The 27,546-nt window shown below is 35.3% G+C and overlaps 1 long non-coding RNA gene across 4 annotated transcripts in view; it reads right to left on the bottom strand.

The window, feature by feature from the left end:
• Positions 1-1,082: 1,082 nt before the first annotated feature.
• Positions 1,083-27,546, bottom strand: part of LOC113992403 — a 69,688-nt gene continuing 43,224 nt past the window's right edge. For 3 of the 4 annotated variants that reach the window (XR_005564247.1, XR_005564245.1, XR_005564248.1), the window contains 3 exons: positions 24,533-24,863; positions 22,656-22,799; positions 1,083-4,749 (listed from right to left, as the gene is read on the bottom strand). This is a non-coding gene — a long non-coding RNA (uncharacterized LOC113992403). Of the gene's footprint in view, positions 4,750-10,551; positions 10,898-22,655; positions 22,800-24,532; positions 24,864-27,546 lie in introns of all 4 variants that reach the window. The other variant, XR_005564246.1, reaches the window with a different exon arrangement.

Genomic DNA, 27,546 nt, shown 5'->3' with positions numbered 1-27,546 from the left:
TGTAACAAGAAAAGATTCCATCCATTTTAGGATATAAAGATTTTTCAGTTTTTTCAACTTATTTTTTCTGAAAAGGAGATCATAGGCATTGATACAATGGATTGAGACTGCCCAAATAACCTTTGAATATTTAGATGGAGTTACTGCTCATGATCAACATGTAACATCATCCCACAGAAACTACAGATTTCTTTGTACCTTCCCTCTGTTTTCTCCTCAGAAAGATGGCCTGATATCTCAAGGCAGAGTTTCAAGAGGTAAAGTCTTAATGTAGTGTATACATCCAGTTCACAATAAGGAACAGTTTTAGCTGGCTTTCTAGCATTAATATTATTTTACCAGTATCCTATATATGTTGGCTGAAATCAATTTTTACTGATTTCTGCATAAAGAAAGTATCATACAGGGGAAAAATGAATGCCACTGTATCTGCAAGCAAAATTTAATATTGCACCAAATTACTTAAGGAATATTTCTTACAGTAGGTGAAGAGGAAATTTCACATAAAAATAAAACATCTAGACTGTATCTTTTTTATTGTCTAGTTTTATTTGGTTCATGTTGTGTCAGAAAAATCCAATTAAGAAAGAAGACAGAGAGGGAAGGAAAGAATACTTGGTCTTGGTGATAATTGTTTTATTACACAGTTAAGATTTAATAGCAGGCTATGGAAGAAATAAAATTTTCACCAGGTTAGAATGTGAGGGTAGAATACTCTTGTGTCTTTTGCTAATTTGTGTGACTGTATGATAAATAAATATTGCAGAAAGGTAACAACTTGGTTTTGTCAACAGACTCCAAAACCCCTAGTCCAAGATAAAAACTCAAAAATTATTCACCTTATTCCAAAGACAAAAATAAATAAAAGAAATTACAGGGGAGATTCAGGAAAACATATAAAAGCCTGAAATATCCCTTCAAAGAGTTTTAGCGACAGAATTTTTGGGGTCAGTTATTACTTTTCTTCTTCATTTACAGGATATAGAGCTTTATCTATAGATTATGTTTCCATAGCTTTGCATTACACATGTGAAGTATAAATATTTACCTTTCTCGGTTCCTTTCTCTTCCTTTTTCTTTCTTTGTTTTACTCCTCTGAAATCTGTTTCAAAAAGACAAAATTATTGCTTTAATTAAAAAAAGCAAGAAGCATTATGTGTCATGTAGCTCCTGCATATCAAATCAGAATTTATTTAGCTCTTTACCCAATAGCAGCCAGATGCTAGAGCCAACCTCCAGGATAAAAGACACCATAAAGACAACTTATCATGCTTTAAAATCTCTAAGGATAATTTTCCTTATTTTTAATAAAACGCACGACCCAAAGTATTTTCTACTTATTACATGAGAGAGAAATATTTTGAATCATAGTAGCTTTCAATTCCACAGAACGAAAGCCACAGTTAAAGTTTTGGAAATAGCAACCTTTCAAGGAGCAGGCTGATAAAAGCAAATATCTGTTAGGATTTAAAATTTCAACAATATCAGTGATTAATTGGGAGAAGGAGAGAAAGGATTATTCCAAGGAATGATGGTTACCGTACTGTCTGGGAGTCCCAGCTCTAATAAATAAGTCAGCATTTCAGAGCAGGTATGACTAAGTTAAGAAAAGAAAGTGACGGCCGTTTTCCCAAACACATTGCAATTCTCTGTGTTGTGAACTTCCTCAGGTGGCAGGAGACTTTGGTTTACAGCCCAAGAGAGAAAGAAGACATCTGAAGTCAGGGTACCAGCAGACCTTTGAATTTAGCAAAAGCCATACGGTTATTTTGTCCCTTGAGGAAATCTATTCCCTTTGTTAGAAAATGCCTGAGTGGTTTAAGGGAACATAATTCAATTAAACAATCAAACATCATGAAAAAAAAAATCCAAAACTATTCATTCACAGAAGCCTATATCTTATACAGACAATTCACATATAGATTTTATTTATATTTGTGGTTATATTTTACATTTATATAATACTAATGAAAGTAGGTAATACTAATGAAACGTAAAAAAAAAAAAAAAAGTCCCAGAATGAGAAAACAAGCAAAGAGCAGAAGAAAACAAAGGATAAAAATAAACAGTTCTGAGCAAAAGAGATTGTTTGGAATAGAGAACATAGCTCTTTGGAGCATATTCAGTGCTGGCTTCAATCTCATGTAAAACATTTAGCTTCTCAGAGTTTTATACAGCCCTACATAGAAACATACTAAAAAAAGCCATATTTCTCTTGACAACAAAGTGCTTTAATAAGGCAAGTCAGAGTCCCTCAAAGTTAAGAAACTAATGTCTATAGAAAACTTACAGCTTGACTGAGAATGCACAGAAAGAAAAAGTACCCATATATGCTTTCACAAAGAAAAACTTTTTAATTAAGGGAAAGGGAATTAGTCTGCAAGGTGTTCTCCAGTATCAGACAAAATTAATTGAATAATTATTATATGATATATAAATTTGTAATTGCTACTAGAAAGAGAAAGATGGGCTAATCTACAGACACTAAACACTTATCTACATGAACATGCAGAAAGGACCAGATCACTGAGCCAGTGTTTGTTGGATTGCTAAAAATGAATGTTTTTTTTAAATGCCATATGCAGAACAAACATGTAATTATCCAAAGCATGAATACTTACAACATTATTTCTTTTTCTGACTAATTTTAGTTTTTAATGTTTCTGTAATATTTTGCCAAACTCAGCAGCCTTCTATTTCAGATGCACTTTTAACTTACATTGCAAAGGGTTTAATAAACACAGAAGATGCCAGATGAACACATGAATTTTTCTCAAATCCTCAAGTGCTCACACTGTTTTAATTCAAAAGTGATGACTGTCATGTCTTGGCATCTTCTGTTCTCTGGGCTAGTTATTTTTTGTGAAGGCATGGTAAGCTAGGGAAGCAGTGCTGGTAACTGAAATTGGTTGCAAGAGCATCTAAAAGAGGACAAACTCATCAGCACAGTCTGACCTTACCACATTGAATTGATGGCAATGGGCTGCAGATGAGGCCAAGAGAATGAAATTATGATAATTGTTCATATCAAATCTAGTCCAGGAAGCAGAGCAGCCAGATTTTCCCCTTTCCTAAGCCTAACACCGAAAATTTTGACTTCTGATAGGGAGTAGGCTCTGCCTATTCTCTGACAGCTGTTAGCATTTTCTTCAGTAAATCTCACAGTGAGAGGCTGGACAAGGTTGTAAATATTTTGCTACTCCTTTCAGGCAGAAAATAGCCACCTAATTTTCTTCACCAACAGCTTTACCTGCATAAATAAAAACTGTTTGTACACTATCTGCTGTAAATAAAAGCTTTTTTGTATCTTTTGATCAGGAATACATCAAAATACTCTGTTTCTGCACCTAGGAGCTCTGCACATACTTGCCTAGTCTGTGGCAGTTACAGTCAAAAAGCAATGTTCTGGATAGATTCCTGTATCATGGTGCTGAGTGTGCTGAGCGTATAAGAAGTAGTCACAGAAAAATAGACAGGCAGTTATCTAGACAGTGAAAAAGAGGGAGCCAGACTATTTACATAAAGTGAGCAGTGCTGCCAGAACCACAACAGAACTCCAGCAACAATGAACTTAAGTGACTGAATGAAGGCTTACATAAAAAGGTATTGCTACATCAAGATCATACAAACCCACAAACCATTTTCATGCAAAACATTTTCTTCTGTAGTAACAAAGCTGAAAGTCCAATTCCAATTGAAGTGAGAAAATAGAATGCAAAATTTTCACCTGAAGAAGTATGAATTTTTTCCCAAGTATCAGTTCTCTGTGAAAGAAGACAAAACCAAGAAAAGCTAAACAAGAAAAGACTAAAAGCATGAAATGGTTAACCAACAGGTTTCTTGACACTATTTCAAATTTTTCACATCTTTGCTAGTATGCAATAAAAAAAGAAATCTTAAACTGTCAAAAAAAAGACACATAAGAAAAATCAGCACAAAAAATGAAGTGTTCTTTATTGCTCTGTGAAAGCACTTTCCTGCTCCATTCTATAATAATTAAACACATCACAGAGACTATAAGGTTTTAAAAACTTCTTTACAATACATTGCACCAATAATAAACACAAAACCAATTTGTTGGGTTAAAAGCTGTTTCAAACTCCCAAGGTTGACCAAAAAATTAAAAAAACAGTGTCATCATTTCATCCTTTGGATGTCTTCTCACATTTCTTTGGATGAAACTATAATTATTTACATGTATTCATCTTTTGTTAATTTCTCTTTTTGTTTGTTCGTTTGTTTGTTTAGTGGGATTTTTTAGGTTTTTTTTGCCAAATTAAATGCATATGAAAATTAAGAAACACTTTTAGAAGCATTATTTTCTATTTGTACTGATATCCAAATTAGAATTCAAATACCATGCAGCTTTTAGGCCATATAAGTAGAGAAAAATGTTGATAGATCCAATGAACACCTGTCCAAAAAAGAAAAACTTTTGTCATGTATGTGATTTACCTAACAGGACTGACTGTCAAACTGCATTTCCAAGATGAGCTGTCCTTAGGCAAGCCAAGAACAAAAAATCAGTCTGTCCTTTCTGACAGCACTTTCACGTTAGCTACAATTCAGAGCAGTACAACAACACACAAGGAAAAAACATTTAAACAGCTATAAAGAACTTAATAAAAACCTCAAGTTTAATTTCAGGCGAAAACTCACAGTGGCTAATACATTACCAGCACATTAGCTTGGTTTCAGATTCTTTCCAGATGACAGCCACACTGGATGCCTCTCTCCTGCCAGTATTTTCTGTAAAGGAACACATAAATGATCATCCTTTTCCAAAAGAAAACTACAGCTAAAGAATCATGTACAGATTGTACCAATGAAGTGAGAGGCTTCCCCAGTGGGAGCTTCAAAACAGGAGCTATGGACAGTGTTTGAGTAGAACTACAAAAAACTGGGTCATGCACTACAGTGAGAGGCCAGTCCAATACCTTACACAGTAGGAGACAGGAACGGATGGTGTGATTAAAAGCAATTGAGATAAACGAGGCAACATCTGTTTCTGCAGGCAGTGTTTGAGCATGCAGACACCCAAACTGCACCTGCAGCTCTGGGCTACTTTGTCCCACACAAATCTAGAGATTCACATTGTGGTGCCTACATAAAGTCTCTCTAAAAGTGTAACCCATAAACAAGCGCTCTAAATCTTTGTAATAGAAGAATACTTTCTTTTAAAAAGTTCAATGTCCTAACTACCCCCAAAAATATTTGAAATGCTATGTATAAACCCACTGTATATAAACGTACATAAGCATACATCTATTCCACACACGTCTCTTTTTTTTCTTTCAAGCCTTAAAATTTGCTTTGAGTTAAACTATCTAGTTTATTCTCTTTCTCCAGTCTTTCTGACAGTCTTTATAAGATAAAAAGTAATGAAAAAATGTCTGCAGAGCTGCTATCTGTTAATCAATCACCTCAACCTTAGTTTAAGAAACAGTTTTGAACTCATTTCTTTGTCAAGTTTCCAGCTGAGGTTCTAATTTTTACTAAAGTTTTGGGCTTCCTCAGTTAAAACTGAATTATGTGCCACATCCAGAGGAGGGAATGTCAGGGTGTGCTGTACTGAAAAGGTCACTGGAGAACAACTACATCACACAAGGACTCAAGAATAGCATGTCATGAATTTGTCAGTCCAGCACCAAAATCATTCAACAGCTAACTGGATGTGAACCCAGAGAAAATATTACTCAGAACCTGGGGATCAAGCAAAGACTAGTACATATATTCCTTCCTTCCTACCTCTGTTCCCAACATGTGCATACATGGAAGCAAGGAGCTTGCCCAGTCTAGGACGTATTTAGAGGTAGATACTAATTTCTGATGTGCAAGATCCTCTTCCTCTCTCAGCTGCTAGCAGAAGACTAGAGGAAGGTCTTAGAGAAGCAGGAAAAGGATGTTGGAGATATACTAAGACTTCATGCCTTTCCTCCTATGGTGGCAACATGATACCTAACAGCCAGCTATGACAACTTGAGGGAAGCCTGTAATCACAAGATATTGCAGTCTAGCAGGAATATTTACAAGTAGCCCTCAGATTTCTTAAACTAACAAACTTCAACCATATTAAAATGTGCCAACTGTCTTTCTTGCTTTCACACACAAGAAAAGAAGAAAAAGGAACTCTGACTACAACAAATTTCAGAATTACTGCAAGCTACCATAAGAAGCTCTGCAAATATGTGGAAAATGCCACCCAAACACCAACTTTTTCCCTGTGTTGTTTGCCCAGCCGTGCAAGTCATTTCTTTCAACTTTGAGTGTCATGACATGACACACAGCAAAACAAAGCTTAGAGAGCAGAAGAGATGGTTAGATAAAGAGCATGAAGTGTGGAAGAAAAATGTGTATTTAGGGACACAAAGGGCAATAGGTCTTCAGGAGAAACAGAGAAAAAGAAGAAAAAAGCATAATTTCATTTTCTTTAGTAGTATGAAAGAACTTCGAAAAGCAAAATCAATTCTTAACACTAGCAAGAAGCTCTACTAAGTGTTATCTTTCTACCATATAATGGCATTATTTGAGACAGTTGTTATAGAGAATCACATTTCACTAGCATATGTAAAGACTGTGGAATACAGAACCATTAATGTCTAAAATACAATGCAGATACAATGCAGCGTATCTCTCAATTTCTCTGGTTAAGATGCATGAGAATTTTGCCAACAAAAGATTGTTCATTACTCAGTGCTGAGCTTTTCATTCAAGAGACACAAGACATGTCTCTTGAATAAATATAATAAATATAAAAAAGATATAAATATCTTTATATTTATAATATAAATAATATTATAAATATTTATAATAATTAAATTATTATAAATAATTTATTTTAATAAATTATTTATATAATAATTTTAATTTATGCATAAATGTAAGAATATTTATGTATATTCTAAATAACTCTTTATAATTATAAATAATTATATATTTATAATAATTTATTATAGATAAATTATTTATATATAAATAGTATATTTATTTATATAATTATGTATAATCATATAATAAATAAATATAAATAAAAATACTAAAAGAACTTTAGAATTCTAATAAAGTCCATCCTCAGTTCCACATTCATGAAAAATGTATGGTATATCATACTATGTCTTTGATCATACCAGTGCAATAATTTAAAAACTCACTAAATAAAAATCCCAGACCTCTTAAGAAAAAGCAATGATTAAGTCTTTGGTCATCCTGTGTAGAAACAAACACAGTGTTTGAGCCCTTTTTTCCGTAACTCTTGTCCCATTTATTTTCATTTAGGTTCAATACAGCTAACACAGAGAAGTACTAACCCAAACACTGGAAGAATCTCCAGCACTATGTTAAAGTATGAATCAACAAAAAAACTACAGCCAACTACTGCTAAGCAAACATTTTATTTGCCAAATAACACAGTTTGGTCATTCATAATATCAGCCTGTAAATAGTTTCCTCCAGAAAAGCTTGAGTTAAATTTGCCAAACTGGGATGGCAGGGTGATCTGTTCTCCTAAGTTCTTCTGACTCACCATTCAGCATATATAGATGAAATATACATTAAACTCCCATCTGCCTTGCCAGATTTAACACCCCAAGTCCTCTGGTAGTGCTGTAGGGAAGCCATAAATGTGGGTATATCCTTCCCTCTCCTAATGTTCCTGTGCTTAAAACTTGCCTTTAATCAGAGCAGGACTTGAAACTCTGGCAACCTCTAGACTAGAGACTTCCTGCTTTAACACTGTTTCAGCTCTCTGAAATGCTTAGAAGCATTTCCTGAATGGAGCAGGTTTTTGTTTACTGTGAATCTGGGAATCATAAAAACATCCGAAAGCAAAGAACTTCTCAAAGAGAATATTGGAAAAGAGGAAAGGGATAAGAAAATTCCTAGTCTGAGTGGCACTGCAGATCTTATCTACATCAATATGCCATGATGAGAGACTTTAAGGTAAGATAGTCTTATCCCATTAAATATCTTAAAAGTCAATACTGCTACTGCATACAGATATTCTGATTAATGCCAATCTGCAAGGAACTGCTAAGCAAAGTGACAGAGCCACTGAATTAATTGCAACTTTTAATGTATTTAATGTTATCAAAAGCAGAATAAGCACACAATCTGATTTCAAGAAGCTGAATTGGTTACAATGCAAAGCCTGTAACCTGTAAGCAACCAGAAGAAATTAAAAACAGCTCAAAAATATGAGCTTTAACAATACTGTTATACCTCAGAATATCTTGGAATGGTGAAGGGCATTGCATCCTGGGAATATATCAACAGAAATTATAACTTTTTTTCTGCTTCTTCAATAAATATTTCTTTGTTTAGAAATAAAAAATGGCTTCAAATACTAAACACGATAAAGTATGACATTAAAAAATGAAACTCACCTGCTTGTAGTAAGGTATAGGTATATTTTGAAAAGTAGAAAACCAATTCTCTTGTGATTAAAAAAAAAAAAAAAAAAAAAAAAAAAAAAACACAACATGAAAGAGCTTAGGAACAGAAAGTTTCTGCATTTGGCTAAAAATATCTTCAATAATTTTGCAGGACTCAAAAATTTAAGTTGTAATATTTTCTAATTAGGGCTGGAAGCCAGGAAAAATTGTGTTTAGGGTTTAAAAAATTCACAAAATACTCTGATGTGGCAGATCTACAAGACATGTAAATTGTTGTCCTCCTCTGAGATCTGCTCCTATAGCTTCTCACAGTGATTCCATCTATGGATATATTTTTAATTCTCATTACTATCTTTTTACATCTCATAAATGATAATAGATTAGTAAGTTCTTTTTTCCAAATGTGGAATTTGCCATATTTTTGTTCATTAACTTTCTCTAGTTCAATCATCTAGATGACTTATTACCTAAAATGTACTCTTTTCCTTCAAGATGTTTGTAAATTTATACCACTGCTTAGTTCTTTTTTTTAAATATACTGACTTCATAAAAACATATTGCTACTCTGTGATACCTAAATTTTATTAAAGTAGTAACTAAAACTGGTGATATTTCTTGAAGATTGGTACATTGACAAGGCAATATATTTCCTTGGAAGTATAAGGTTGTTAGCATTTGTTAGATGCTACACACACACACACACATGCCATATTTGAATACACTTATAACCGACAGTAATGTTTTATAAAAAATCACCTTGACTATGTTAGGTTTTGGGATGTTGTCATCTATGCAAATGTTGACTTTCTTAGAGAGTCTTCTTGGAACAGGTATTCCAGGGAAATAAATTGAATCACGGCAGGTAGTTTAAAAATTGCATTATCCCTGAGAGTTAGATAATAACTGATACTCAGAACCTTAGGTTTCTCCCTCCCTGTGTTTTTTAATAGAGTTTGACTGAACAAATCTTTGATATACAGCATCTGAAATAAAATGTCTTGGAGGAGTTAATTGAATTAATTTCCCATTATTCCAAGAGGGAAGATAACCCATATGGAATCTCTTCCTCGGACATCTGCCACAGCACTGCTCTTTCAGAGCTCTTCTCTGCAGCATCAACAGTACATAACATCCCCTGCAATTTCAACAGAATATGAAATTACAATAACCAGTCTGAGGACAGAAGAAGAACTAATTAGTCAAAGGAACTTTTTAATTGCAGTATAGTTCATATAGAAAGATTTCTTAGAAATTTCAGCCAAAATTTAAACATAGATTTTTTGCAATTCAATATATACTGATCTACTAAATTTTATAGTTTTTCAAATCAGGAACTTCTTAATGTTTGGACCATTTTAAGATCAGAGATTTTAAATAGTTAATTAATGATAGTATATTTAAAAAATCTTAGTACAGAAAATCTATTTTCAAAAATATTAGCTGTAGATACATAGCCTTGCTTCATTTTGTAAACTTCAGACAAGTAGAAAACTTGCAAACTCTTCAGTCATAATGTCATTTAGAAATTTTGCAAGCTAATTCCTCAGTCTCAAACTCTTTTTAAAAGTTGAATCAACAGCATGTATTTACCCAAGAAATACATGGTATAGTATTCTGCTGGGGTTTTATAACCAAGTGGATTATGTTTTCAGGTCGAGTAGACATAGGACAACAAATCTTCTTGCTTGGGGCATCTGTTATATGTACAAAGTAGATATAGGTTGATACGGGTTTGATTAATAGTTTCAATATATCTTGGATTCAAGATCAGTCCGTATATTTCAAGATGGTACAAAATTTTAGCGTGAATTGAATATGCTCTATCATATTTCAATTCAAGATTAAAGAGTGTGTGTTTACATGTTTATTCATTTTGTCTTTATGGAGAGCATGAATTATAAGGTTATTATTATATGGATGGAAGAATAAGGAATGCCATTTAATTTAAAGTTTATTTCAGGTGGAAGAAACTTAGCAGTAAAGCAATGAGATTTCATTTATCTAAGAAAGGTTGAAGAGGTTTATGTGTTTAAATAACACCCATCATCAACACTGTAAAACAAATCTTTGAAAAGTTTTAACCCTTGACAGACTTCTATTTTGTTCGGTAGTATTCATATATGCTATGAAGACATAGAAATAAGCTCACATGTTTACCAACCAGTGCAAATATATGATGTGTAGTTGTCTACTAGTATGAAGCATCATTCCCAGCAACTAGGATTGCAGTCTAGGGGTCATACTGTGTCTGATCCTATTCAATGTCTTCTTTAATGGATGGTGGGACAGCGTGGATCCTCAGCAAGTGTGCAGAAGGTGCAAAACTGAGAGAAATGACTGATAGACCACACAGTTGTCACAGCCAGAATGACCTTAAGAGGCTGGAGAAACAGGCTGACAGGAACTTCATGAAGTTCAACAAGTAGAAGTGAAAAGTCCTGCACAACCCCAGGCACCAGTTCATAATGGGGATCACCCATCTGGAAAGCAGCTCTGCAGAAAGTGACCTAAGGACAGAAAGTTGAACATGAGCCATCAATATGCTGGTTTTAATTAAAAGCTAAAAGTATATGTTTCCAGCAGGATAGAAGAGGTGATCTTTCCCCTTTTTTCAGTGCTGTTGTGGTCAAACTGTGTCCAGTTCTGGGCTTCTCAGCACAAGAGAGACATGGACATTCTGCACACAGCATAGTGAAGGCCACAAAGATGGTAAAGGAACCAGAGGAGTATTTATATGAGGAAAAGCTGAGAGGTCTGGAACTGTTCAGCCTGGAGAAGAGAATGCTCAGAGCATCTTATCTATGCACATAAATACCTGATGGAGACAGATACCAGGTTCTTTCCAGTGGTGCCCAGGAACAGGACCAAAGGCGATGGGCACAAACCAAAACACAAGAAATTCCATCTGAACACCAGAAAATACTTTTTCACTGTGAGGGTGATGGTACAAGTTGCCCAGGTAGATGATGGAGTCTCCCTTCTATAAGAGGGGAGCCATATGGATATGGCTCTGGGCCATATTCATTCAGAAGCCATATGGATATGGTTCTGGGCAGTCTGCTTTGGGTGACCCTGCTTGGGCAGCAAGGTTGGACCAGGTGACCTCCACAGGTCCCTGACAACTTCAGCTGTGCTATCATTCTGTGAATACATTATAGTTGTAATGGTGTATGCCATCAGAAGACATGGAAATATCCACACTTCTATATCAAATTGATTCTCAAATTTAAGAAAGAATAGAATTAAATTCTTTTTTTTTTTTGTTTAAATATATAATAAATTTCCTTCTGGGATTTATTAAATTTGCAGATTGTACATTTCAGATCATGACGTGACATTAATTCAACTCAGTTGCATAAAATATAGTATGCTAATATTTTCTTACAGAGAGTGAAAGTGACTGGAAAAGGACATGATAGATAAGAAAAAATAGCATCAAGGTGGAAAAATAGACTATAAACCTTTTCCAACACCTATTTTAAAATTGTATCAGCAGTTTATGGGAGTGCAGCTGGTTGTGTGCATACTTAAGATAGCGTAAAGAATGTATTTTGTTAAAAATTCATCTTTTGGGTGGGGACAGGGAAAAATATGAGATAATTAATTCAGGGTAAAAGCTGCTAATTGCAAACTGTGCATGATGCAAGCATCAGATGTACATAAAATTGTGGTGTCTCTTGAGAATTTGCCACAGGAGCAGAGTCAATTAAGCATGAACGGTATAAAATGCATGAGTCAGCAACAGGAACAGTTTGGGGAAGGTCCAGATTAGCTGAAATGCTCCTGTCCCTTCATGCATATATATGCTGGACACTTTTGTCACAGGATGTTTCCACAGCTGTGAAGGAGACAACCATCCCCAACAACAGGACAGAAGGTAAAGCTGAGTTTTGATTTGGAATCAATCTGGCTACAGATGAGCAGCTATAGTTCACCCCGTTGTGACTGCTATGTGAGGGGGAAATGGCATACACTTGTATGATATAAACTGACACACTAAACAGGAAGAACCTCGATGCCTCCAATTAAACAAATAATCTCTGCTGATTCACCAACTCCTGGATAGCAAGGTCATAGAAAAGCAAAGACCTGTGGTGAGAATTCTTTCCAAGAAGAATACAGAAAATGTTATTTCCTAGTTATTAGTAGGCCCCTGATCAAGACTGTAACAGTCATAGTGACACAATGATGACAGCTTTCCAAGGGTGTCTGGCCAAGGTCCCTTAAATACGACAATGACTAATTCTTCCAGCTCTCTAATTCTCTGACATGCCACCAGGGAGACAGCAAAGCTGCCTGGCAGTATTCTGAGTATTACTTTACTCCAGAAAAAAGGCATCTACAGTTTTTACTACTCCCATGACTGATGCCAAGAAGATGCTCTTGGGACATGCATATACATGCATCTTACCTTTTGGATACCAGTAACTTCCCTTTACCCCTTAAATGCTAGGGAAAAGGATCAACAACTGTGTTAGAAAATCTCGAGTGTTACAGAAGCTACAGTAACAGCAGAAACAGCTCAGTTACCTTAGCAGCTTAGATTTGTCCTAAACCTTATAAAAATTGGTTATCATTATTGCTGATATTTTAGGGCAAAGTGTAGCCACTTCCCCTGGTCCTACACAGTGCAGAATGTAATTACAATAAGCTTTTGTGGACAAATCTCAGTACTCCATGTTCTGGCCAGCTGTGATACAGAAAACTCAGTGACAGCAACAATAATAAAAGAACATCAATAAATATTTAAGTAATATAAATCACTGAAGTAGTGAATAGTCCAAAAGAGCTTTATAAAATACGAACTTCCAAAGAATACATTTATACTAAATGAAAGAGGCAGAACTATTTCTTGTAGGCAGAAAAGTAAACATTAGTTCAACACACCTAGAAATTTTTGTGAAACCTAATATTCACATTGCTAAAAGTAAAATCAAAACTGATGAAGGAACCAATGGAAAGAAGAAAATTAATACCTGAAAAAAAAAAAAAAAAAAAAAAAACCAACCCAAAAACACAAAAAACCCCCCACCAGACAGCCACACAGATAGAACATGTTGAGAAAATTGGACAGTAAGGACACAGAAAGAAAATATCAAACATGAAGAGTTTAACAGAAATTATCTTCAAGAACAGAAAAATAAATCAAAATTACAAAACAAGACTATGTTTAATCTAATTTCAAATCTAGTAACATAAATCTGAAGTGTTCTGTCTTAAAAAAATTATTTGATATGATATATATAAAGGTTCATTAAAAACCTGAGCTGATAGAAGACATTTTTGTATTTATTTTTCTTTTCACTACATTAGATTAGAATTCAAATTAGATAGAATTCAAAGAGATATTTTGGTGTTAAGCAACATAAACATTGGGGGAAGTAAAAGATCAGGTTTCTTAAAACGCAAGCTTTAATGTAAAAAATTTTTGGAAACAATCATTAAAATATTTTTAACCCAAATAGATACATTTTCAGCTTGTTGAATGAAAATAGTTCTTCAAAAACATTTCTCTGAATCCCCTCTGAATTCTCTTAAGTTTATTGTTACCATGGAGTTCTCAATAAAACTGTGTCTTACGATCTTATTTTTGTCCAGAATCTTTTTTTCTGAGGACTTGAACTGAGAACGAATCTATCAGAAACCATCCCCCAACTTATAAAAACTGGTGTTCTATGAGGTGTTTACAGTAATACACCTTTTCAATCCATAAATGCCATCACCATGTAAGCACATTATATAACCTCCCTTTCATCTATTTTGTAAAAAAAAAGAAACACACAGGGTCTCTATTTTTTTTCTCTATTAGTGACAAATACACAGATGGTAAAAGGTGTGAGAAGGATCATAAGCCCAACTGATACAATCCTGATATGGTTTGAAGCTGGCTGCCTGCCAAGTCTCCAAACCTTACCTCCAGAAGTGTTCCCCCCCCCCCCCCAAACCTCAGGGAGAAGAGGGAGAAAAAAAAAAACTAAGAAAACCCGAAACGAGAGAGAGACAACCAAAGTGAGATATATAAATATATTTACACTTATATACAATTAAAATATACAATTTCACAAGGGAAAAGGGAGGGGGGAAGGGAAAGGGAACAAAACCTAAAATAAAAAATATATATATATCCCAATTAGTGACCCAATATCTAACAACTAAAAGAGTTAGCAAAGAAAATAGCTCACTACTCTCCTTGGGACAACCGAGAGTCGCTCCGGAACGATCGCCGGCAACCTCTGTCTCCCAAGGTCGGCAAGGCCTAACCAGGCTCCTGCACCTCCAAGCCGCCGGAAGGAAAGAGAGCGAAGGCCTCTCCTCCTTTCTTCTTATAGTCTGGCTTACGTAAAAATCGTAGGGAATATTGGGTAAATCTGGACCCTTCCTTGGTTACAAACTGGTCACCAAGGAAGGCCTAGCCCAAACCACCACAAATCCAAAACAATAATGCAATCAGCGTGTTGAATGTTTTGCAGTTGCTGTGATTAACTTGTGTAGTAAAGTATAAATTCTTTTGATGTTACTTGAACTTCATGCTCAGGGTACAATTGTTACATGAGAATTTTGTTCACATAGGGACTACCTGGGAAAATCTTTTCACATTACATAGGCCTCAATCTTTCAACAAGGGTTTGTGATGCAATTAGAACAGTAACGATTGAACCCATTTTTTTCCACCAGTAAGAGATACCACACTATAACAGCAATTGACATTCAATGACAACGTTTATATAATTTGTAACAAGACTGGTAATACACCACCATCTCATAGAAATACCATCTTCAATTGCTGCCAAGCATGCCTTCATCTTTAGAGGCTGAAACGCATCCATGCTGGCTGCCAGGAAAAGAAGGCTGTGGTTTAGTCACCGTCATGTGAAAGTGCAGGTTGAAAGAATGGAACTGATGACACTCAAGAACACAGTATAGGAGAAGCAATTGTATCACATTGGAGATTTAATGGAAAATATTTGTGCCAAGAAAGTTTGTGTCAAGTGTGCATTAAGTACTACAGAGAGCAGAGAGAAGTACAAGAGAGTAGATAATAATGACCACTTCAGTATTAATTTGTCCCAAGTTCACCTGCAAAGATGTCCTGTTTACAAGTATTGATGTAATTTTCTGCTGACCTAAGTCTTCATTCAGGTGGAATAAAATACAGTACAGGAAGAGAGGTATGTTAGTAGGTGAATAAAACTATTAGTCTAGCGTGAATCATGAACAGCAAAGATTTAATACATTTTTCTCACAATTAGATTTTCTACTACTACCTCAAATGTTCTACAATCTTATGTATTTTCTCATACTTTCATTTCTTGCCTAATTTCTCATCTCCTTCTTGCTCTGACTGTTTCTCAGTCACAGGAGTTCAGGACTGTTGTTATGCCTCCAGCTTTCTGTAAAACCCTCAGGCACAATACTAACTCTTGTTAAACACTGAATAGCATACGTTCCATGGCACATCAGCCAAAAAATGCAGTATTACTGATTTTCATGAGCTTTAAAACACATGAATCTTTGGGTTGGAACTGGATGATCTTTTAGGTCTCTTCCAATTCCAGCCATTCATTGATTCTATGAAGCACATACTTTCAGTGACACCATGTCCAGAATTCTAGTAAAATGAAAGGAATTCAAATGCTTAAAATCCCACTGACGTTATTAATATAAGCTTATGATTTCAAACTTAATTCTAATTCTTTTCTTTATCCTGTAGTCTTTACACTTTCAAAAATAAGAATTTGGGGTCCTGTAAGAAGCATAATAAATGGAATGAAGCCAGGAGGAGAAAACATGGCATCTTACACATGATGAATAAGTAACTGTATTTAAAAATATTTATTTCACAGGGCAAAAGCCTTCCTAGTTAGTACTAGAATGAAAATAGTATATACTGTCTTTGTCAGTGCTTAAGACACTTTCATATTTTATGTCTTTTTCATAGACTACTAGAATATTCATCTGTCTTCATTTTTCTTTCAAAAGAACTAGCTAAGAAACTTATGTCATTTGCAATGCAGTACATCACTCTCAATCGATAGCTAATACACTCTTTCAGTAGCATGCTCTCCAAGGAAGGCTTCATTTAACTTCCCCTATTTTTCAGGGGAAATGTCTGGTGATTATATAAACTGCTATCGGTATTAATAGCCAGATAGATAAACACATTTTAAAAAGAGGTTAAAATGTCTGTTTCCTCTTTGCAGTGACTGATTAAGGTGGAATATTTTTGCTTCAGGTCTGCATTCTTCTTACTTCTAAATGTTCTCTTGACCTCTTTTTTCTGACTCAGAAACACTCAAATTCATACAATGAGTCTGATGTTTTCTCTTTTTCTCCCTATGTAAAGGTTTATAACTCATGGTGCAGGGGGGCAAACGCCACTGAGAAATAGCAACAACTCTGAATGGCTTTAATGTACTGTGGTTAGACTAATTTTTGATTTGAGTGCCCTTTAAACATTGACAACATAGAGCTTGCAGGTTTGTCAGAACAGTCAAAATATTCAAATCTCCTTTGAAATTTTTAAGATTTTTATTTAAATACATATCTATAAACCCCAATGATTTTGCCTTTAGAAAACATTAGGTTATTTATTTTGACACCATAGTAACACTCTCTTGCTTTGGTTGACTCACTGTATCATAACTGAGTTTCCAGCACTGGAGCAAACAGTTCTCAGGATTTGATTTTCACACTGTTATTCTGTCTTCCTGTACCTTGGTAGCTTTAGATCTTCATGTTTTAAGGTAAATACTTCCAACCTAAATACAGAGAGCTTAGGTCCTTCCAGAGTTGTCCATTAATTCCATGACTGAACTGCTTCAAAATACCAAAAGGGTAATAAGCAGCCCAAAAGTAGCGGTTATCATGAAATTTAGACACAAGGTTAAATAATGTCCAAACAGGAGTTATGCAATAACAGCGAGAAAGGCAAGACTTGCTAGAAATTATACAGTTTTTAGCTTGAAGCTTTAATTGCAGTCAATTCCACAGTTTGTTCTAGAATTAACACCGTGACCAACCAAGAAAGAATTCAGCACAAATATGTGTTATAGCTATGTTAATTTTGGAGGAGCCATGCCTGGCCCTGTAGAAATTCTGAAGTGCAAAGACATTCAGATTGGAATTTTGGTGCCACCAAGGAAGAAGTGCCTTAAAAGCTGCTGTGGAGAGTTGTAGTGGCACACACAGAGGAAGAAAGAAAAGAGTAGTTATTTTAAATGTGAGATCCCACTTCTGATGACAAAATAACTTCATGGAGGAATGTCTTCTCTTACAATTTTCAGCTTTAAAGATTAGGAGTTCATACAACAATGGAAATGTGGGCTTATTAATTCAACCTCAATTCTAAATCCTAGGTTAGTCATGTACAACTTTGACAGTTGTCTTATCATAATTTCATAATCAGACTAATGTGAAAAAATCTTACAACCATGGTACTTTATCTAAGACTTTTTTAATACAGTATTCAAACATTTAATGTTTATACTTGGGCTATCATATACATCAAAACCTGTATATTTTTCCTTAATATTTAAAAAATCACCTATGTCACTAGGAAAAGAGAGGTTATAACCAGGGAAAGATAAAAATAAATAGAAAATAAGAGATCATAAACTGACCGTATAACGTACAAAAAGATTGAATTCAGATAATAATATTTTCTCTTCTGAGTGTGAAGATACAAATAAGCACTCAGAAATACAGACTAATTTACATCAAAATCAGTAATATATTGAAAAAATCTGCTTTTCATGAATGGATGTTTCTAGAGCTATCTTCCTCAGGCTAAAGGAATAATAAATAAAAGGAAGCAATTCAAACCTGCTTTCTAGCCTTTCAAAGGACATTTGCTCTTCTTGTTCTTGTCTTCAACCAAAACTAAAATTCTTTCAAGATTTCTCCACTGTTTGTAAATGGAAAAACCCTGGTGCTCTTTCATTTCCAAGAACCTCTTCACCGTTTTCCTCCTTCCCTTTATTCCACATAATAAGTCAACTTCCTGGCATACTGCTTTTACCAATGCTTTCCCCAGACTTTTAGGAAACATCTTCCATTTCTTTATTACAGGAATGATTAAGGACGTTCTTTATTAACCTTCTTACCATCACAATCAAGTATTCCTAGCTTCCCTCATGGGCTCCTGTAGGGCAGTTAAATGCTTCCTGTGTGTTTTCTGTGGAGTCATTTAATGGCTGAGACCTCAAACATGCATATTTGCTTTAGGATACTACTCCTTTCATCAGCAGAGTAACTAGCCATATCAAAGACATATATGACTTTTTATTTGATGTGAGGCAGGACTGGCTTACGCTGGTGAACCTTTAGCTAGTAGTTCTATATCAAAAAGGTCAGGCTGGTAAAACATGATCTTTCAAAGAGTCTCTTTTAAAACTTTCACAGAACCGCAGAATCACAGAATGGTTTGGACAGAAGGTAGCCCTGAAGATCATCTTATCCAACCCCCCGATAAAACTGGTTCACCCAAAGCAGGTTGCACAAGATCATGTCCAAGCTGGGTTTGAATATCTCCAGAGAAGGAGACTCCACAACTTCTCTGGATAGCCTGTTACAGTGCTCTGTTACTCTCACAGTAAAGAAGTTTTATCTCATATTCATATGAACATCCCATATTTCAGTTTGTGTCTGTTGCCTTAAAGAACAAATTATTTGTTTTATTAAAGAACACCAAATACAATCTCAAATCCTAATATCTTGTACTTGCTTTAAAAACAATTCAAAAGAATATAGGGACAATTTCATGCGTTTTTTTCTTCTCCTACTTTAATTTCCTTGCACAGGAACCTTCATGGAGCATAGTGAAGCTCCATCCTAATCAGACATGGTTTATTATCACTGAACATTATTAATAGTTACAAATATTATAATTGCATTCAAATCATTGCACATGGTGTCTGAAGATTACATTGAAATAGTCTTCCCAAATTACTTACAGTTTCTTTTCCAGCAACAGAAGAAATTTTAGAACTTAATTTAACAACACGTTAAACATAATGAAATGATACTGTAGAACCACTTCTCCATGTAATTAAAAAATAATGCCAGTGACTAAGTTTCATTTTGATTCTAAGAGAATTATCACATTTGCTTAGGAATAAAAATGTAGAGCTCATTTTGGATCTTAATGTAGCATTCTGCAAACATTATAAATGGAAGTAATATGAAATATTCAAACTATTCAATGCAATACAACTGAAAGGAGAAACTAATGTTGTGTCACATTTTGTGATTTCCCACCAATTCATCAATTTTAATAATAGGCACAAATCTCAATGTTATATCTACTAGAATACTTATTAAAAAATCAGTGAAAAAGGAATTCAGTATAATAAGCATAAGACTGAATGCCTCTTTAATACGCACTGACAGGTTACAAAAGACAGGCTACAGTAGACTAGAACTCTGTGTGAAGACTGACATTCACATTTGGGTTCTTGTATATATCCTAAACTATAAGGAAGCCTTGACTACCCAAATGTCACATTCTCAAGCTTTGAGAATGTATTTTCCCCCTTGAAAGTATATTTTTCTTCCCCCTCCCTACAGAATTCCCAAATTCAATAGTCTAAAAGTGTAATTTTAGTACTATGTGGTAAGGTTTACATACTTTTCCAGTGTTTAGTCTGTTATGCATCTCCAGCATGTAACTAAACCATTCATTTAACTACCCCTAACAACATGTGACATTTTTCACACTGATACCAGGGCATGATTTAGATAGCTAAGTTTACCTCCTTGGTAACTCCAGAGGAGCAGGTTCAGCAACAAATACCACAATTTAAGTAGAGCAAGAATAAATTAACAGAAGGAAAAACCAATAGCAGCCAAGAGAAACTATCAAGAATTTCCATAATCAAACATGTTGCATTTTTCTGCTTATATATTTAGACAGAAGGAAAGGAAAAAGTTGCTAAGCCAGACACAAAAGGCACGAAAGGCGATTTTAATCCTAGTATGTCCAAAGATATGTGAACAATACCAGGAGTTTCAGAGCTGGGTTTGTAATAATTAAGGGGAAGTTATGCAAATTATTTGCTCTAGCTGATAATTGTAGCCTCTTTGAATAGCTGTGTACATTGCCTTCTGTTTCATATTAGAGAATATTAATGTGACTTCTGCACCTGTTCATGTGATTAATTTTTCGAACAATGCACAGTACACAAGAAAGTCACATTTCTTTGAAAAACCATGTTGCTCATGTGGTTCAGTGTTACCTAAAACTGCCAAAAGAGAGAAGACCAGAGGAGCACTGCTGTAGTCTAAGGATCTTCCAACCCAAACTTGTCTGTTTTAGAGACAGACAGGATCTGCAGGGAAGTCAGAGTTCAGTGCAGGAAATTTTCACTGAGAAGCAGAAGTTAAAAAAGAGATTCAGAGGTGCTGGATCTGACTAGTGAGACAGCAAAAACAGCTGTACAGTCCAGCAGAGAGGGAGGGAGAGAGGCTGGGAGGAAGTGGATCAGCACTGGTATACAGAAGTATTTAAAGAAGCACAAGAGAGTGGGATTGCTGAAGAAAAGATGAAAAACACTCATGGATAGGGAATTAAAAGACTACGAAGAGGAAGAACTAAAATAGTGAGGAGAAAAAAAAGACAAGAGTTAAGAGAGTTAGTTCTGCGGGGGAAATGCAAAAACCCAAGCAGCTGAGGAAATCGTTTATTTTCCCTAGCAAAGGCAGGGTAGAGGAGGGAAAACCTGGAGCAGCCACAACCCCTGTGGTCCTCGCTCTCCTGGTGTCCCATGTGGGAGACCTTCATGGGACCTTCATAGACCTACAGAGCTTTGCAGCAATGAGCTGAGGTCCTTCTCCATGTCAGACATCTCCATATCATTCTCTCCCAAGCACTCTACAGATGTCTACTTTGTCTGGTTTTTATTCCACTTTCTGGGATATGTCAGCCTCACTCCTATGGATAACAAAAAGATGACAGTGAATTTCGTTCCATTACATCATCCTGCCTCCAAAATAAGAAAAAAATATAAATATACAACTTAAGTTTATGGAAAGTAGCCTTGATCTAGTGTGACCAGCGCATCAAAGTACTTCCTGATGTCACCAAAGGAGATGTTTTAGTTACAGAAAGTATTACACACTGTGCAGAATAATAAGAAATAATTCACCTAGAAGGGGAATTACATTTCTGAAGTTGCATAACAACAAACATAAAAGAAGTGGCAAAGAGAATAGCTAAGCTTCAGTGTCAGGTTTTCATCATCTTTGGGTGTAAAATGTTTTGCTGCATTAGACTGAAGTGTTTGCATTTGACCATCATTTCAGTTTATATTGCCTTTAATTGAACTACTTTGGGGTGCCTTACAGCAGAAAAAGAGAATTGCACATCAAATCAAATTACAAATATGTTAATTAAAAGCCCCATCAAAAAAAGATTAAAAAAGGCCAAATGTTGTGCTTCTTAATCATTCATTACCTAAGCAAAATATTAATAGCATCAATGTGAATTTTGTTTCACTAATGGCAGAACAACTCAATAAACTGTCCAAACAATGAAAATTAAAGTTAGCACTTTCACAATATTTTCCACTGTGAAGCACATTACACAGATTAATTTTTTACACTGCAAACACTTTTGGTGTGAAGCCAAGACTTTTCATAGGTCAATACAATATCTAGCAGCTATACTACTTTCCAATATGTAAGAGAGTTCCCAGAGGTGCAATATGAAATAGCTAATAAAAATCATTATTTACAAAGCATTTCTGTTATAGTCAAACCCCACGTTATAGGAGAGATTCTTGATGGTAAAGAGCTTTACTGCACAGCAGTGAGAAACATCAGGCAGGGCAGGGTATTGATAAAGCTACATAGCAGGATGTAGTTTTATGTTCGCACAGTGGCAGACGCGAGGAAGTGAAACAGAATTGGGTGCAGTTCTTCGTTGTCCAGGACTGCTACAAGGCTAATGGCACTTTTTGGTCTACTGTCAAGCTTTAATGGCCTCCACCACTAGGAGAAGTTAAAAGAAGCTGACTATAGTAGGACTTTTTATCACTATTAATTGTATTTACCATTGTATCCAGCTAAGTGGAACTTTATCTGGATCTTTCAAGTCCTCTGCCAACATATGCATTCCTGATATGCAGCAGAAATGAATTTTAGATTCCCTAAATTACTATTATTTTTTAAGTTTATTTTCATCTGCAAAAAAAGTCTGACCTAAAAGAGTTTCAAAAGCGAATAAGAATATATCTCATCTTTGAAGTACACGAGGAATAAAAAACTTACCAAAAGAATTTCTGTTTTCTTTTTTCTTCCCCAGTCTCTTAATTTCAGATTTTTGACCTAAGATTGTCACTGAGCAGTTCACAGGTTTCTTTTCCTTACAAGTGATACAGAACTAAGGAACTTTGAAGATTCGTTTTCTCCAATCTACAAACAAATATAGTATTTGTTATTGATATGTTTCATTTACCATAGGTTTACTAACTTTACTTTATGATGTACACTTTAGATCAATAATGACACCAGCAAAGTAACATCACTTCCTAGTGTGGCCAGCATTTTAATTAGAAATAAAATGCTCAGGGGACAAATATGTTAATGACAAAAGTCTGTGTGACTTCCACTAAGAATCGGTACAACAGAGCACAGATAATAAGAAATCAACATGCATGGCCATATCCAGACTACAAATAAAAAACCTGGTTTACTCCCACAAAACTTTAAAATAAATCATCTCATCACCTGGAAGAAAACACAGTTCCCTCAAAACTAACATCCTATGATGATACAAATTACTTCTTATAGTAATTTCTACAATAGAATTCTGCCAGTATGGGGTTGGTTGAAATCCAGCAACTGTATTTGCTCTCTCCAACTGAAATAATACTTTATTAGAAAATCACTTTCATATGAATTTCTTTCCTGTATCCATGGAGAAATAAATAACTTACATTCTCTGAAATTACTTTAACTGTTAACAGCTATTGGAATTTAATTAGTTTCCAAACAAACCCTTACATTGTAGGTGATAAGAAGCAAAGGAAGAAAAATGTGCCAGTGTTAAGTGGTGCCCTAAAACAGGTTATCTTCCAGATCTTCATGCCTCTTTTAGCAGTCTCAACTATACAGTCAGAGTTCTTGCCCATAACTTTAACAACTTATCTGTTCACACCTACTCCTCTTACTCACCAATGGCTGCAAGCACAGAAGAAGACTGTTTGGTCATGAATGAATTACTCCATTGTACTACTTTCAGTAAAAGCTTTAGCAAATTCTATTGTGGGGGAAGCAAGTTCAATTCTATATCAATTCAATGAGTAAACTGAATTTGCTACTCTTTGGGGTGAAAGCAGTCTCCTCAATCACCCTAGGAAACCCTACAAAGAATTAGTCAGTAACTTAAAACCTTAGTTTTAAGAGTCAGTTTTGACGAAGAACAGCATTAAATGTTGTCCTTTTCCCTTCTTGTTATTATGTCTGATTTTTTTCTTTGTAACAAGTGAAAATTTTGTTACAACAGTAGTCACCTGAAACCTCGGAGAAAAGCACTGCTTAAGCATCAATAAAAACTTTTCTTAAAATGAATTTAATCTTTAATCTGCTTTAATGAAAGCTAATCAATAGGCAGTTGGCACACATTCAAAAAAATTTAATTGTTTCATAGGATATTGGTCAGAATGAGTTATGCCAGTGAAAACTGCCCTTTTCACATGTATCTACAAAACAAAATGAAGGAAATCATGTGACATTTTATACCCATCATCTGAAACGCACTAATAGCCTTTGGGGTTATTGTGCAACCAGGGTTCATCAATCCTAATCAGCTAAATCCCCCTGAGCTTTGAGCTGGTAAGAGCAACACAAGATTGGCTCAGCAAGAAAGATCTTGCAAGAAAAATGTCTGTATTTAAAGAACAGCACTCCATTTGACATGCTCTAGACTATCATACAGACAGTGAGATATTTGCAATCAGGGCACTCAGGTTTGGCACAGTCCAGAGGCATCATCTTGCAGGAAATGAGGTGGAGGGAAAAGATCCTACTCAATGCTACTGTGAAGCATGAAACTACTATGCAAAATCTCCTAAAGTGGGCAACAGAGAGCTAGATGATGGTAGCATTTTGCATCTCACAAAAAGAAGAAGCATTAGGCCACTTACTTCTGCCTGGGAGCTCTGGCAGCCGTTATATGACTTGAGGCAAAATGTTTCTGCACAGCTCTTGATCTCAAAATGGCATAGTTAAGGTCAGAGTTGTAAAAGGTCATGCTTAAAAGATTTTGAAATACGCATAGCATTCAACACTAGCACAATTAAAAATTGTTCAGTTCCAGAGATATTTCCAACTCAACATCCAGAGAAACAATGCCAGCAAAGAGAGTGAATAGGCCTAATAGCCTGGGTATTTTGTAGAACTTTTCATTCTAAGAACACAATTGGTTTTCAGTGGTTGGTTGCAAACACGATTTGCCTTCCTGTTCAACCAATTACCCTGGAAATACAAAGAGAAAAAAATGTGATGTGAAGACATTTAAAAACCTTAATGTTTTGTGACTTTTCAGGACTGCCCAACATAACTTATTTCTAATTATTTTTCATATTATACAAAATTGAAACCTAAAGAAGCTCAAGTTAACCCTTGGAAATGAGTTGTTATCAGAATCCACAGTCATATATTACCCAACTCTACACACTCTCTTTAGAGACCTCAGGGGAGAAAGAGAGAGGAAGAAACATTCTACATTCTTCTTTTTTTTTTTCTGAATTTCTACAGATTCTGTTCTCTGTCATGATTTCACAACACTGTGACTCTCTTTACTTCCAGAGATTTGTGCTAATGCTCAGATTACTACTCTACAAAATGAAAAATCAGACTCCTCTTCAACACAGATGACTTGAATGAAAAAAAAAAAAACAAACCACGCTCATTTTGCTTAAGGATGGCAGTCTAAAAAGTTTATAAGATAATAAGAACTTCTTGGCAGTTAGAAAACATGGAAGATCTTTACAAATTGGCTTTCAGTTCAAGCTGGCCTTTTGGAGCATATTGTGGTAATGTTCATCTTGCTAAAAAGTGTAGCTGAGAGATTATTTTTTTTATTAATAATGTATGGAGTGAGACTCACACTTTTTTTGTTCCTTTTTTTTTGTTGTTCACATGTTGCCATTATCTTCACAAAAATGACAGTCTGCTCTGATTCTTTATCACTCAAAAGTGTCTGGCCACCTTTGACATTTCTCTGGAGCTTTACAGACCTCTTAATTGAAAACAATTTTGTACAGCTGTTCTAACGCAAACTATTTCAAATAGACTGAAGCTGTTTGTAAACACATACATCACACACTTACTTCCTGGCTCTTTGATTGTGCACAAGCTTATATGGCACAAGCACTTTAGTATCTGCATACAAATACTTTTTTCTAGTTCCACATAGTGTGCATCACAGCAAATATCTCCATAAAAATACACAATGCAAAGACACTGTAAGGGAGGGGACTTCTCATGGATTAGGCTACACATAGGACAACTTCAGACTGCACGAGTCCCCATAGCTATCTACCTACAACATGTAGTCAGGCAAATTAGCTCAGACTTCAAACCAATCTAGATATGATACCTTCATGATGTTGAAGACATATTTGGCAGTGGCTTACCCACAGGGAAAGGAACTGCTCTCGAAAATCAAGACATGAGACATACTCAGTTTTTTCATGGATGAGTAATTTAATCTAGCATAGAGTAACTTCTATTTCCATGTCTCTAACAAGCTCATTTGACATTCAGAAGAGTGTTTGACTAGAACTGTATTTGGAGGTCCTACAGTCAAAGTCTTTGTTCTGCCCTCAGGAGCACAGATATCACAGTCTTCACGCAAGAACAAGTCCTCCCAGCCAGCACAGCTCAGCAGGTCAGCATCCTTCTGGACTACCAGGATAACCCTAATGATTGACCCCTGTACAGTACAGCACTGATCACTTCCCTCTGCCCATTATGATGTTTAGCAACACACTGGAAACAGATGGCACATGCTATACAGCACAGTTACAGCTTAATTTCTTCCAAAATTTTATATTTTTATTAGCTGTTCCATGACTCATTTTGCAAAAAGCAAGCATCAAGTAGGTACAGTGATAATCCTTCTGGTCTTTACTAAGTCTCTAATGATTACTTTATGATTTAGCTAATGTACGTTATAACATAAAAAGATGACGATAAAATGAATCATATTTAGTAAAAACCTGGGTCAAAGCTGTTTGTAGAATTAAGAATAATTTTGCTTAAGTAAACTTTAAAAAATAAGATCATTTCAATTTCTTAGGGAACAGAGAATCTTAGAAACAACAAGTTTTACTTTTACTTCTTGTGGTGATAATAAGTTGGGCTCATGGAGAAATTATTGAAATCCTGCTATTGTGTTTTAATATCACATTGAAGAAACCTACAATCTTCAACAAGGAAAAAAAAAGACAACAAAAAGTTAACTATCGCAAACAGAGAACAGTAGCAAAGAACTTCCAACAAAAAATGCATAATAACAAGTCGTCCACACCATAAAGAAACTGGAACATGTCTCTCAGAGGTCAGAGGCAATACCTCTGATTCTTACCAGCTGCATACTGCAACATAAATGTCAAGGGCTCATGCTTCTGTGGCCACAAAGCATCCTCAGCTAGTGCACACAGTTCTGGCAAACACAAAGCCTCCCCACTACATTCACAAGTGTATATAGGAAGCCAAGAGCACTTTAACCTCAAAAAACCCAAACTTTCCAGCACAGCGCATTTAAATCTGCGTGTCTTGAGGTTGCAGGGAGACAATCTATTTTGATGCTGCCTTTAATATGGCATTTCTACCCCTAAACAAAAAAATCTGCGCCAGTTCGGTCAACTCCTATAGAAAACTTTATACCACAAAAAGCATAACGATACCTGAAATTTCCTGTTACATTTTATCTTTGTACTGTCTGCTATGGTGGTTAACCTTATTTTGAAATCGTTCAGACTATCTTCATGAACAAACTCACAGCAACAAAAGAATAAAAATGTTGGGACATGTAGATCTTGCATTCACTGAGTGAAGGTATTCCTGACTAATTTTAAAATCCTGAATAAAGTCTCCCTTCTTTTTCTATCTGAATGAGTTGTTAGAAAACTTTACTTAGACCATTGTCAAT

This window comes from Pipra filicauda, unplaced genomic scaffold, assembly GCF_003945595.2.
Source record: "Pipra filicauda isolate LSUMZ 115617 unplaced genomic scaffold, ASM394559v2 scaffold29_size4552773_pilon, whole genome shotgun sequence".
In the NCBI taxonomy this organism is placed as follows: domain Eukaryota; kingdom Metazoa; phylum Chordata; class Aves; order Passeriformes; family Pipridae; genus Pipra; species Pipra filicauda.
The sequence above is the reverse complement of the archived record's forward strand: the minus strand, read 5'-3'. Positions and strand labels throughout refer to the sequence as shown.